At 38.7% G+C, this 10,750-nt stretch overlaps 1 long non-coding RNA gene across 3 annotated transcripts in view; it reads right to left on the reverse strand.

Annotated features, from left to right (window-relative positions):
• LOC115760279 overlaps positions 1–10,750 on the reverse strand; it is a 96,653-nt gene that overhangs the window by 9,260 nt on the left and 76,643 nt on the right. Inside the window, exon 6 of one of the 3 annotated variants that reach the window (XR_004017589.1) lies at positions 10,747–10,750. This exon is cut by the window's right edge and continues 392 nt beyond it. The exons of the other annotated variants lie outside the window; for them this stretch is intronic. This is a non-coding gene — a long non-coding RNA (uncharacterized LOC115760279). Of the gene's footprint in view, positions 1–10,746 lie in introns of those variants that run through there. 3 annotated transcript variants of the gene reach the window in all.

Genomic DNA, 10,750 nt, shown 5'->3' on the forward strand with positions numbered 1-10,750 from the left:
CATTTTAACTCCCAATCTGGCCAAGATTGGGCTTTATTTGGCCGAGATATGGCCGTTCAAAGATTTTCGAATTGAAATATCTCGGGTAATACAGTCCGATTTCGGAGTGATGCACCTCTTTCTGCTCGTACGGACCCCGACTATCGATTGCCATCCAAAAATCCATACTCTAAGAGATGTCCCAAAATGACCAAAAATGCAGTGGTTACATCACGTTTTTTGCTAAAAATGACATTTTTCGAAATTCGGAAAACTTTGATGCCGTTCTATTCTATGGCCGTCCGCGACTTAACCCTCCCAATCTGGCCAAGATTGGGCTATATTTGGCCGAGATATGGCCATTCAAAGTTTTCCGAAAATTTTCAAACTGAAATATCTCGGGTAAATACAGTCCGATTTCGGAGTGATATACCTCTTTCTACTCGTACGGATCCCGACTATCGATTGCCATCCAAAAAACCACATTCTAAGAGATGACCCAAAATGACCAAAAATGCAGTGGTTACATCACGTTTTTTGCTAAAAATGACATTTTTTGAAATTCGGAAAACTTTGATGCCGTTCTATTCTATGACCGTCCGCGACTTAACCCTCCCAATCTGGCCAAGATTGGGCTTTATTTGGCCGAGATATGGCCATTCAAAGTTTTCTGAAAATTTTCAAACTGAAATATCTCGGGTAATACAGTCCGATTTCGGAGTGATGCACCTCTTTCTGCTCGTACGGACCCCGACTATCGATTGCCATCCAAAAATCCATACTCTAAGAGATGTCCCAAAATGACCAAAAATGCAGTGGTTACATCACGTTTTTTGCTAAAAATGACATTTTTCGAAATTCGGAAAACTTTGATGCCGTTCTATTCTATGGCCGTCCGCGACTTAACCCTCCCAATCTGGCCAAGATTGGGCTTTATTTGGCCGAGATATGGCCGTTCAAAGATTTTCGAATTGAAATATCTCGGGTAATACAGTCCGATTTCGGAGTGATGCGCCTCTTTCTACTCGTACGGATCCCAAATATATGAGATATGACGTTCCAAAACGACATAGCTTCGCGCGGAGATATGACGTTCCAAAACGACATAACTCCAATTTCGAAGTGATGCATCATTCCGAAATTGGAGTTATGTCGTTTTGAAACGACATAACTCCAATTTTGGAGTGATGCACCTCTTTCTACTCGTACGGACTCCGACTATCGATAGCCATCCAAAAATCCACATTTTAACTCCCAATCTGGCCAAGATTGGGCTTTATTTGGCCGAGATATGGCCGTTCAAAGATTTTCGAATTGAAATATCTCGGGTAATACAGTCCGATTTCGGAGTGATGCACCTCTTTCTGCTCGTACGGACCCCGACTATCGATTGCCATCCAAAAATCCACATTCTAAGAGATGACCCAAAATGACCAAAAATGCAGTGGTTACATCACGTTTTTTGCTAAAAATGACATTTTTTGAAATTCGGAAAACTTTTATGCCGTTCTATTCTATGGCCGTCCGCGACTTAACCCTCCCAATCTGGCCAAGATTGGGCTTTATTTGGCCGAGATATGGCCATTCAAAGTTTTCCGAAAATTTTCAAACTGAAATATCTCGGGTAATACAGTCCGATTTCGGAGTGATGCACCTCTTTCTGCTCGTACGGACCCCGACTATCGATTGCCATCCAAAAAACCACATTCTAAGAGATGACCCAAAATGACCAAAAATGCAGTGGTTACATCACGTTTTTTGCTAAAAATGACATTTTTCGAAATTCGGAAAACTTTGATGCCGTTCTATTCTATGGCCGTCCGCGACTTAACCCTCCCAATCTGGCCAAGATTGGGCTTTATTTGGCCGAGATATGGCCGTTCAAGGAATTTCGAATTGAAATATCTCGGGTAAATACAGTCCGATTTCGGAGTGATGCACCTCTTTCTGCTCGTACGGACCCCGACTATCGATTGCCATCCAAAAATCCACACTCTAAGAGATGTCCCAAAATGACCAAAAATGCAGTGGTTACATCACGTTTTTTGCTAAAAATGACATTTTTCGAAATTCGGAAAACTTTGATGCAGTTCTATTCTATGGCCGTCCGCGACTTAACCCTCCCAATCTGGCCAAGATTGGGCTTTATTTGGCCGAGATATGGCCGTTCAAGGAATTTCGAATTGAAATATCTCGGGTAAATACAGTCCGATTTCGGAGTGATGCACCTCTTTCTGCTCGTACGGACCCCGACTATCGATTGCCATCCAAAAATCCACATTCTAAGAGATGTCCCAAAATGACCAAAAATGCAGTGGTTACATCACGTTTTTTGCTAAAAATGACATTTTTCGAAATTCGGAAAACTTTGATGCCGTTCTATTCTATGGCCGTCCGCGACTTAACCCTCCCAATCTGGCCAAGATTGGGCTTTATTTGGCCGAGATATGGCCATTCAAAGTTTTCTGAAAATTTTCAAACTGAAATATCTCGGGTAATACAGTCCGATTTCGGAGTGATGCACCTCTTTCTGCTCGTACGGACCCCGACTATCGATTGCCATCCAAAAATCCACATTCTAAGAGATGACCCAAAATGACCAAAAATGCAGTGGTTACATCACGTTTTTTGCTAAAAATGACATTTTTTGAAATTCGGAAAACTTTTATGCCGTTCTATTCTATGGCCGTCCGCGACTTAACCCTCCCAATCTGGCCAAGATTGGGCTTTATTTGGCCGAGATATGGCCATTCAAAGTTTTCCGAAAATTTTCAAACTGAAATATCTCGGGTAATACAGTCCGATTTCGGAGTGATGCACCTCTTTCTGCTCGTACGGACCCCGACTATCGATTGCCATCCAAAAAACCACATTCTAAGAGATGACCCAAAATGACCAAAAATGCAGTGGTTACATCACGTTTTTTGCTAAAAATGACATTTTTCGAAATTCGGAAAACTTTGATGCCGTTCTATTCTATGGCCGTCCGCGACTTAACCCTCCCAATCTGGCCAAGATTGGGCTTTATTTGGCCGAGATATGGCCGTTCAAGGAATTTCGAATTGAAATATCTCGGGTAAATACAGTCCGATTTCGGAGTGATGCACCTCTTTCTGCTCGTACGGACCCCGACTATCGATTGCCATCCAAAAATCCACACTCTAAGAGATGTCCCAAAATGACCAAAAATGCAGTGGTTACATCACGTTTTTTGCTAAAAATGACATTTTTCGAAATTCGGAAAACTTTGATGCAGTTCTATTCTATGGCCGTCCGCGACTTAACCCTCCCAATCTGGCCAAGATTGGGCTTTATTTGGCCGAGATATGGCCGTTCAAGGAATTTCGAATTGAAATATCTCGGGTAAATACAGTCCGATTTCGGAGTGATGCACCTCTTTCTGCTCGTACGGACCCCGACTATCGATTGCCATCCAAAAATCCACATTCTAAGAGATGACCCAAAATGACCAAAAATGCAGTGGTTACATCACGTTTTTTGCTAAAAATGACATTTTTCGAAATTCGGAAAGCTTTGATGCCGTTCTATTCTATGGCCGTCCGCGACTTAACCCTCCCAATCTGGCCAAGATTGGGCTTTATTTGGCCGAGATATGGCCATTCAAAGTTTTCCGAAAATTTTAAAACGGAAATATCTCGGGTAAATACAGTCCAATTTCGGAGTGATATACCTCTTTCTACTCGTACGGCTCGATTACCATCTAAAACGTCTTAAATACGAAAATTATATATATATTAGTTCTACTTGTATTTTAATAATAATATTAGAAAGATATTTGATAAAGTACATGAAATAAATAACAATTATGCAAGTATTATGAGAAATAAACATATTATATAATAAAAAAAAAGATTTTTTTTGGTTTTGTGGTATTTGGAAAACAATATTTCAAATATTAATGGCTGTTGCTGGTCTCGCCGCTAGCTGGTTCAGATTTGAATAAGAATTGCAGCTGAAATAACAGGCGAACAGAAATGTCCAGAAGGCTGACAAAAATATTGTAAATTCAAATTTTTTTGCATACGTGCATGGGGCGACAATTGAGCGCCCGTTGAAGCTTGAGATGTGAACTAAAATTTAGCTGAAATACCAGGCGAACAGGAATACTTAGCAGGTGACATAAAATGAAAATTTTCATTGCATACCCTTAAGGGGCAAATATATTAGTTGACTGTTAAGTTAACGATCGCAAATTTCTTTTGCATACTTTCGTTGTCGCTGTTAATCAGCAGCTTAGGCTAATGTTTAGTCCTTAACTTATTTCGTTATGTTGAATTTAAATTAGAGAATCCTGGTGGGTAGATCCTGCTGATGGTATCGTCACAGTTTTATGTGAAACATAAAATATCCTACTCCGAGACGTGTCAGATGTGCCTTAAATATTAAAGATTCCGAATTAATAATTTATTTAAATTATTTATTAAATATTAAATAAATAATATTAAATTAAGGAGTCATAAATTTAAGGAGTCATATATCGGACAACTGAAGTTCGATTATACATTCTCATAGCTGTATAGATTTCACGTATTTCTAGTTAAATTAAGTAAATTAACTATATTTATTATTTAAAAATTTAATCAGAGCTTCACTTTATACTACCAAAACTTTCATTAGTTGCTACAAAACTAATTTCCTCTGGCGAATATGTTTTTAAATAATTTGTTCCAGTAAAAAAAAATAGGTTTTGCGGTTTTTGTGACATATTTTTGTTTTAGTTGACACAAAATAACAAATGATATGCAAATAAAAGTATATAGGTGTTTTTTTTAAAAGTTAAGCTTTAACTTTTGGCAAATGTTTATATTTGCTTGTAAATTAAAAATATTCAAACCTTTTTGATGCTAGAAAATGCTACATGAGTTGTCCGTTAAGGAAAATACGTATGTGAAAACTGTTGCTGAGTTACGGAAACTTTTCAATTAGTTTTTGTTGTTGTTTGAGCACTTCAAAAACTCGCTCTTAAAATGATTGCCACACGCGCACATCAGGTTATGTATAGTTAGCTACAAATTTTGTATACCCTGTGTGTACAAGGAAAATGGTCTGAAAGGGTATGTATGTTTGAGTAAATATGTATGGTAAGTTAAAAGATACCTTCTTGTTGAAATTGAATACATATGTTTGTATGTATGCCTGTCTGCCTGACACATTATATACGTTGTATCATATTTCTCGATATCGACATCTATTTATATAGATTTTAAGCTGGGTTTTGCATTTACATCAAGTTTGGCCATATTAAAAAGAAAAATTAGAACAAATTTCTGTTAAATGATGTTTTGATTCTGATATTCGCTCAATCGGGACTTAGTTACAGGGTATCTCCGAGTCAATGCCGCACAGCTAGAGCATTCTACTTATTCAGCTCCGACGCAATTAGTTGGTGACCATGGAGAAAAGTAATAAATGATAAATAGAATTGTTTTAAATTGATATGAAGCACATTTATAGAGTATCCATAAGTATTATAAATTAATTGAATAGCTTGTTCAATGTGGAAGCCCGCTTGTCTGCTTGCAGAAAGTTGGTGACATAAACTAGGGAATACATGGGATATTTTAAGCTATTCCAAGTCTTTCGATATGTACTTTTACTCAATGCTAACATCCAGCACATGGATTACAGTAAGACCATCTAATTGACACATCGATAAGAGGGGAAAGTAACGAAGCGCAAATGATACAATGGCACACACACACACATCTGGTAGATAGTGTTGTATACACTGACTGCTAAAAGTTGTTGCACGAGCATTTGTATGCCAGCTATTTTGGTATTAGTGCCCCTTTGTTGGAGCCATCCAACTGTCTCGCTCTGTCGCACTTGCCATTTCCTCAATGGCAGCAAATTTGTTGGCAACAATTTGAAACGTTCATTTGTTGGGGGGGCATTCAGTTAGAGAGCCTTTGATGCTGACTGGAAGTGAAAGCGACGAGAAGAAAATAAAAAATGACAAAAAAAGGAAAAAGTTGAAGAAAATAAACTTTCCAACTAATAGTATAAAACGTAATGGGAATCGGAATCGGATTCGGCTTGGCATTGGGGCAGGGGCCACTAGAAATGGGAATAGAAATGACAAGAAAAATACACTTAGCAGGTTGGGTGTCGAGTGGGTGTGTAATTTCTTGTAAAGTGCTCAATGAATCGAAATTAATTAGTAAGGGAAGCGAAAGCAAAGCCCGAGAAAGAAACCAGCTAAGCAAAGCAAAAGCAGCTGCCAACAATTTGCAACCTGATGGCAACAAAGTTGAAGAAAATAACGAAGCCAACAGAGAAATGAAAAAAAAGAAAATGTGTATAAAAAAGAGAAAGCAAAATAAAATTAAGATTTCCTTTTGCCCTTATAAACATTTTGATGTTTTTTTTTTTTTTGTTTTTTGTTTTTGCTTGGTCGTTCTTTTGACTTCATTCGTTTTGACTGGGGTTTGCACATTGCACGCTTTGAAGTGTGGAAATTTAATTAAATTCAGCTGGCGCAGTAGAGGCAAAAAAAAAAGAAGAAGAAATCCAGATGAAATAAACTAGGCGACAACACACAATTTTGCGGAGCGGGCACCCAGTTTACAGCCGGGTCTCGTCCTGGAAATTTGCACTTAATTAGAATTGCGATTACGGGATCTTAGTCTGAGCGGGTTTGTGCGCACCACTTCTTTAAGTAGTTGGCACATTTTTGCGTAGCTTAATTAAATTGCTGGGTCACAACAATTTTTGAGTTAACCCAGCGCCCCTTCCCACCTCTATCTCGCTTTATTCCATTTAATTTCGTACATGTCCTGCCCTCATAAATTGTCCGTTTAATGTTGCCTGAGCAGGCGCAAGTGCAATTCCAGAGAAATTTAACTCTTGCCGGCAGAAATATTTTCCTAGAACAGCTTTGTGAAAATCATTTGGCTGTCTAATTGACAAACGTATTCTATTTGCTTCCAATGAAACTTGAAAATTGTGTGCAGCAGTGGCAACGCCATGCTGATAAGTCGGCAAGGCCACATCGATATGCTGGCAACGCCGTAAGGGAGAGCGGCTTGACAAATGTTGAAATTATATATATTATTACTTACTTAAATATTTATTTAACAATCCCTTGTCGAAGCAAGTAATTTTAAGCTCAGATATGTCTTAGCGTTGCCGTATGTGCTTTAAATTGCAAGGTGGCAACACCGTGAATATATCTAGTTAGCTATTTAACAGGTAGTTAGCTTTGCCAGCCAAAATTTTTCAGTTAGTGCAGCATTAAAACATGGCTTAATACTTATTTAAATCGTCATGTTGAAATGCTTGTCAAATTTGACATGCGCTTCAAAAACTTGCAAGTTCTTTATCAATTTAAATTTTAACTGAAATCTTTGGGCGCACACACAAAGTCATGCAACAGGCAATTGGGTTGAAATGGCTTAGAAAACTATTTCAGTTATTTTTGCTCACAATTTCGAACATTTAATTGCATATTTCGTTCAGATTTTTGGGGCTCAACACTCGGAAAGTTCATCTAAAATGCCGATTTCAGCAACAGCAATTATTACCAGCATTTATGGTTGGCTGCCTTGGCCTGGGCATTGTTATTATATTTTCAAGTCTGTGGTATTTTTCTTATGTCCCAGACGCAGTGCCTGGCCTTTTGGCCTGCCTCGGCTTGGCCAAGTCCTTCAAGTTAACAACGGTAACATTTCGCAGCTGTGCCTTGGTCAAGTACGGGACCAGCTAGTCGCCGGCAAATCCAAATTACTTAACGTCGGTTTGAATCTTTGCTGGGCGCCGGTTCGACGGGTCTGACGGGTCGGTCGGAGCTGATGCCCGAATCCGAGTTCCAGCCACTTCATATGCTTGCCGGACTCTGGCACTTGGCAACGGCCAAGAGGCACTTATTTTTATTAACTTTTTGGCAACTAAGTGCACTTCAATGTCCGCTTTGAGTGTGTGTATGCGTATGAGTCTGATTGTCTGAGTGGGTGTGCATGTGTGTGAGCCTGTCGGTTGTTATGTGAACGAATCATTTCATTCAGTTGGATTGTCTTTCCAGCATTGACAGTGCTTGTCATTCAAAAATACTTCGTTCTCGTTCACTTTGTTTAGTTGCAGTACTCTATCGCCAGGAAGATAGTGTGGCGATACCACAATGAAGGGTTAGAAGTTAGACGGGCCATATGGAAATGTTGGCTAAGTGAAACATATAGAAGATAAGAAAGCGATACATTTGGAAATAATCCTTAACTTCTTAAAGCTGCTTAGCTTCCTAGAGAGGTTATAAAATTTTCCATTTCTCGTTGTAAGACGATAAAAAAGCGATAAATGCGCGATACTGCCAGCCAATCTTCATAGATTTTGGCTTGTTCGTTGATGGATTTGTTAAATCCAATGAATTTGTCAAACTTCCAGAAATTTATTTCATTTGCTATAATCGTTAGAATTGTCATACTTTTTGGACTTTGGACAATCTGTTTCGAAATTCGCAATCAATTTTCATCTCGCTGATGCTTTTACTTTTTGTTTTTGTTTTTGCGTTATTCGTATCTGCCTGCTTTGGATCGCTTTTATTTACCCCACCGGCTGTTTGGCGAAAATCCATAAGCTGAAACAAGCAAAATCCATTTGAATTGACTTTTTGGAATTTCGGTTTTTTTCATTCTATTTTTTTTGTTTGATTTTTGTTTTTCGCGTGAAGCGCATGAAAGGCGAACGCAAACCAAAATGGATGTGTGCCCAACTCAATACGCAGCATAATCCCTAGCCCGCTGTTTGCTAACTCTCTCCCGGGCACTCGAGCTGCCTCCACGCGCCCAACCGACGCGCATTCCGTCTCGCTCTGTCTCTGTTTCTGGCAAAAAGCTGAAATTGAAAACTCAAAGTACATACAATGGTATTGCCATTATGGGCGCTGCTGACATCCATATGTGCAGCAAATTTTCCAGCATTTTGCACAAACACACACTCCCACGCACACACGTGCACATTCATCACACGCACATTCATCTCAATACACACACACACAGGCAGAAACACCTGCGAAACAAACAAACGTTCAATTATAGCATACTTTTGTGCGTTCTCTCAAAATGGCGTCGCACATTTTCGCACAGTCAGCAAAGTTACAGTTGCCGCTCCTCTTGTTATTATTATTTGTTGTTGTTGTTGTTGTTGTTTTTCTTTTTCAGTGCTTTTCACCTGGTTACCTGGCCCAACATTGGATATGTCTCATATTAAATTCCATTTGCAACAATAATTTTAATATTGAGCCATGCGGATTGGAAATGAATGTGGAATATGAGATTCCGACTTGAATATGTAATGTTTGGTTTAATAATTGTGAACTTAAGAAAATGTTTCAATAAATAAACAAAATAATTAAAAAAATCTTCCAAATTGATCAGTTATATGCAAAATAGTTGCAGAGCCTAATTACCAGAGTTTGGCTCCTAAATGTTAAGGGTATTCAGTATTCGTTTTCGCTTGTATTTTTTTCAAACTAGTTTTGTTCGTTTTTTGGTTCTTATCCCGTTTTTATGCGCTGTTCCTTCAGTAAAAAGAGAATATTGGTTTTGTGCAATGCTTGCCTAGATGTCTGACTGTATTTCCGTCTATGGAAGGTAACAACTTTAGAGTAGTCTATTTTAAGGGCGTATAAGAAGTAACCAAATATACTACTGAGAATCTTCTTCAAAGATCAAAGCAAAATTTATATGTAGCAATACCCGCTATCGATCCCCAAAAAAAGTTTCAATCATGCTTCAAATGCGCCGCAATTGAAAAAAAAGGTGTTTTCTATTATGCCCTTGACTTAGAGCTACTAAACTGCAAGGCAAAAAGTCTATCTAGTATTATCTCAGCATCAGAATGACATTTAAGCTGTGCGCATAAGACTGTTATGTTTATATTGCTGATATTGTTGTAGGATAAATACATGTATGTACAGACATACATACAGACAGACACATAGTCAAGGCCATCTACGCAACAATCTCCCGTTTGTCTTAAGTTCGCTTAGCTCTATTCATTCCTGTTGTACTCTAGTTCATGTAAGAAGAGCTCGACAAGTCGAATCACTCCTTGTCTCGCTTATACATGCATAAACTGATTGTCTATTCTCCTTTAGTCCGTAAGCATAAAACGAACGCAGAGTCAGTCGCGATCGTACAGTAGAATAAAGAAGACGTACCGAAATAATTCTGTTTTACTTTGCAAGCGACATTTGTCTTCTACAATATTGATAAAGGTATTACAAGCAATGCCTCAGAATTGACAGATGGGAAGTAACTCAGATCATATTAATATCTATAACAGTTTTAGGAACACAGTTTAGAGGTCACTGCGCCCAAGCAAGAGATTCGAAAGTAGCAAAGATTGCCTTATGAACAAAATCTATGAAATCTACAGTTTTAAGCCCCATATTTACAGTTTAGGAGTCTCACAGAGCGTTATTCGATAAACTCTCTATCTTGTATAGTTTGAAAGTCAATGGCTTATGGTTTCCTTTTAAGAGGCACATGCTGCGCTTCCAAGGCATTGTGTACAGAGTATTGCGCAGCCGGGTATTGTCAATTCTTTGGCTTTTCTTTCTGTTTTTTCTTTTCTATTCTATTTTTGTTTAGCACAGCATGCATCAGCTTTGTGCCGGTGTGCATTGGCGATGGCTTCATTTGGCACACAATAACGTGAGGCAAGAAAAAATAGTGAACACGCCCACACACACACACACACACACACACACAGATGCGACCGCCCACATAGATGAGCTGTTGCCATACTCGAATGT

Source organism: Drosophila novamexicana, unplaced genomic scaffold (genome assembly GCF_003285875.2).
Source record: "Drosophila novamexicana strain 15010-1031.04,08,12 unplaced genomic scaffold, DnovRS2.1 tig00000387-arrow-pilon, whole genome shotgun sequence".
Lineage (NCBI taxonomy): Eukaryota > Metazoa > Arthropoda > Insecta > Diptera > Drosophilidae > Drosophila > Drosophila novamexicana.